The sequence below is a fragment of the Otolemur garnettii genome, unplaced genomic scaffold (assembly GCF_000181295.1).
Source record: "Otolemur garnettii isolate 467f Iridium unplaced genomic scaffold, OtoGar3 scaffold00060, whole genome shotgun sequence".
Classification (NCBI taxonomy): domain Eukaryota; kingdom Metazoa; phylum Chordata; class Mammalia; order Primates; family Galagidae; genus Otolemur; species Otolemur garnettii.
Window position 1 is genome coordinate 7,319,894 of NW_003852455.1, and position 3,131 is coordinate 7,323,024.

At 43.9% G+C, this 3,131-nt stretch overlaps 1 pseudogene across 1 annotated transcript; it reads right to left on the reverse strand.

The window, feature by feature from the left end:
* Positions 1-535: 535 nt before the first annotated feature.
* Positions 536-2,168, reverse strand: LOC100954409 (annotated as a pseudogene). The gene has a single exon (XR_153876.3). The product of XR_153876.3 is annotated as a T-complex protein 1 subunit eta pseudogene (transcript).
* Between the last annotated feature and the right edge of the window lie 963 nt (positions 2,169-3,131).

The window sequence follows — 3,131 nt, forward strand, 5'->3', positions numbered from 1 at the left end:
ACTCGATATTAATTTGAAATGAACAGATGAACAACTACAGGCCCACATGAAGAAAAAACATAATTAAATTAAGGAAAGGAGGAAAGGGAAGGGGAACTAAGCTCAGTGTGGTCCTACCTATCTGGTACAATGTAGGGGGGGAGTGTACAACTCCTGGGTGAAGAATCAACTACACTGGGACTATATACCTGAAAAACACAGACAATGTAGCCTACTTGTAAGTACCCTTATGTCAATCCAAAATAGAAACCTAACAATTTGCAGAAAGGCATTGGTGTTCTCCATTTTAAGCAAATGTGACATATAATTAGATGGTTAACTAACGAGAAAGATACTTGTACTTAATAATTTTTTTTCCCAGAAAAAAATCTAAAGTAAGAGTATTTTTTTTCTAAGTCTTAAGTTTTATTTAAATAACCTCCAGTGAGAAGAGAGTGGCTAAATTACTAGCCTTTCCTTGTGACACCAATTAACCAAGCGGGGGAGAACAACTGCACCCTGCAACCAGCCAGTCACGTAATGGGTGCAGTGCCTCTCAAAGGGAGTAGCCACAACCTCGGCCCCGGCCAGCTGCTGGGGGAGTGTCCACAGTTGAACGGGGGTTCTTGATGGTTTCATCTACAGAGACAATAAGGCATGCTGCCCCCTGAGGCTGCTGTCAGGGCATTGATCCGCACCATAGCTGGCTCCCACACAAAGGCCTCAAAGTTGTCAGTAATGTCCTCATTGTTGATGTCCACCCCATACCATGTGCCCCCCTGAGCATGCCGAGCCCGCAGCTTGTTGAGGATGTTTGTAGCATCAAAACCAGCATTATCACACAGCTGGTGTGGGATAATCTCCAAGGCCTTGGCATATGCCCCAATCAAATGCTGCTGCTTTCCTGAAATAGTCCTTGAGTGATCCTGCAGGTACTTGGAGAGCTCCATCTCAATGGCCCCACCACAGGTTACCACCGAATCATTCTTGATGGCCCTCCTGACGATCATAATGGCATCATGCAGGGACCGCTCTGTTTCCTCCATAAACTGCTCAGCACCACTGCAGAGGATTAAGGTGCATGTCTTGGCCTTGGGGCAGCCAGTGAAAAAATTGTACCTTTCACCTCCAATCTGAGTTTCTTCAAAAACCTGGCAGTGACCCAGCACATCTGCTGACAGAGCACTCACACTGGTCTGGATTGAGCCTCCGCAAGCCATCATTGTCCTTTTCAGATCCTCCTCAGGTACTCGGCCAGCACAGAACATGTCCTTGTCAGCAAAGTATTGGGTGGCCACATCTCCAATGGAGAGTTGGGACAAGACAACTTTGGCCCCAGAATGATAGATCCTCTCTAACTTGTCATAAAGAATGTTCCACTCAGCATCAACAATAGCCTGATAATCCTCAACCGTATGGACTCTGATCTTGGCATTATCTTTCTCAGCTTTCAACTCGAGCTCAACATTTAAAAGGGCAATCATGGGATTATCGTACTTTTTGGGTTGCCTTTCAAACCCAGCATAAGAGAAAGTCTTCTTGAATGCAACACCAGCTACCAGCTGAGAATCCTTTAGGGCTCCACCCTGTACCTTCTTGATTCCAATCATTTTAAGCTACAACAAATCATCAAGCATCATCACTGCATCAACCACCATCTTAGCAAAGAAGGCTTTCTGCTGAGAGATCAGCTTGGAACTCAGAGGAGTCAAGGCACACTTCTCCAGCAGCTTCCTCTGCTCCACTTTTTCTGTCTTCTTCACCATCACAGAAGTCTCTTTGATCTTCTCTACTGCCAACTGAGTGGCTGTGCGAAAAGCTCAAATGATGATCTGGGGATGCAAACCTTCCTCCATATATGGTTTCACCTGCTTCAGAAACTCTGCAGCCAGCAAGGTCACTGAGATGGTGCCCTCACCAACCTCAGCATCTTGAGATTTGGCAATGTCCACTAAAGTCTTTGCTGCAAGATGGACAACATTAAGGAGTTTCAGAATTGTGGCCTGATCATTAGAAATTATTGCTTTGCCTTGGCCATCCACAAAAAGCTTGTCCATGCCACAGGGACCTAGGGTGGTTCTTACAGCCTCGGCAATCACCTGGCAGGCACTGATGTTACTCACAAGCTGGGGAATGCCTTGGGAGCTATCAGTCCCCTCTTTCAACAGAACAACTGCTGTGGGCATCATTTTGGAAGCTAATTCAGCAGCCTACTACTCTTCCTCTCTTCTCTCAAGTAAGATTATTTTTAAAAAGTCTTCCTTAATGCATTGAACACTACTCAAGAAACAACTTTGGTTATTTATTTCTCTACCCAGATTCATGGATACATATATACTTCATGTCCTCACCTTTAGTTGAAGAGACAAAATTAAGGCACATGGAACATCAGATTCAAGAGGACAGTTACAGACTGCTGGGGCTTAGTCTGTCATTGGGCCAGAGAGAGGGGGAGGTTGAGTGACCACAGACTAGGGATCTAGCAGGGACAAAGGGACAATCTATGTGGAGCGAGCATTAAAGTAAGCCTTCTATTAAAATAAGCCTCAATTTACAAGAGTGTGGCATACCTACATTACAATAGTACATGAAATATGTTGTACAAAATACATTAATTTTGTCTAGTGTGGCTTTAAACACAATGGAGGAATTAAAAAAAAATGTATACAAAGAGCAACTTGTTCCCTTCCATGTTGTTTACTCCCCGCTTTCTGAATCTTAATTTTTTCTTTTTTTTTTGGTGTGTCCATGTTGCTAGAGGCGGGCATTATAATCCTTTAGAAGAGAACATCTTTCTGCCTCTCTGAAGGAGATAATTGCTTCTCTGCTCTACCACTTTGGGAGCTACATTCCCCTGAGACTCAGGACAGACCTTTCCCTGCATTTCCCATTATCCACCTGAACAACGCCTAGAGTTATGATCGCTCTATCCCTATGATAGACAGGGATGAAGAAATTGTCAGCTTCTCAGAACAGGTTTAGATACGTCTTGGGTTTGCTCTCTTCAGAGCCTGCCACAGTGTCTGGCTCATGGTAGGTGCTAAATCAAATTTGTTAAATTAATTCATTAATACATAAAGCAAAAAGAAACCGGAGTGATTTTTCAAATCTCCCATTGAAAGGAATCTTCCCTTGGCATCTATCATGAACCA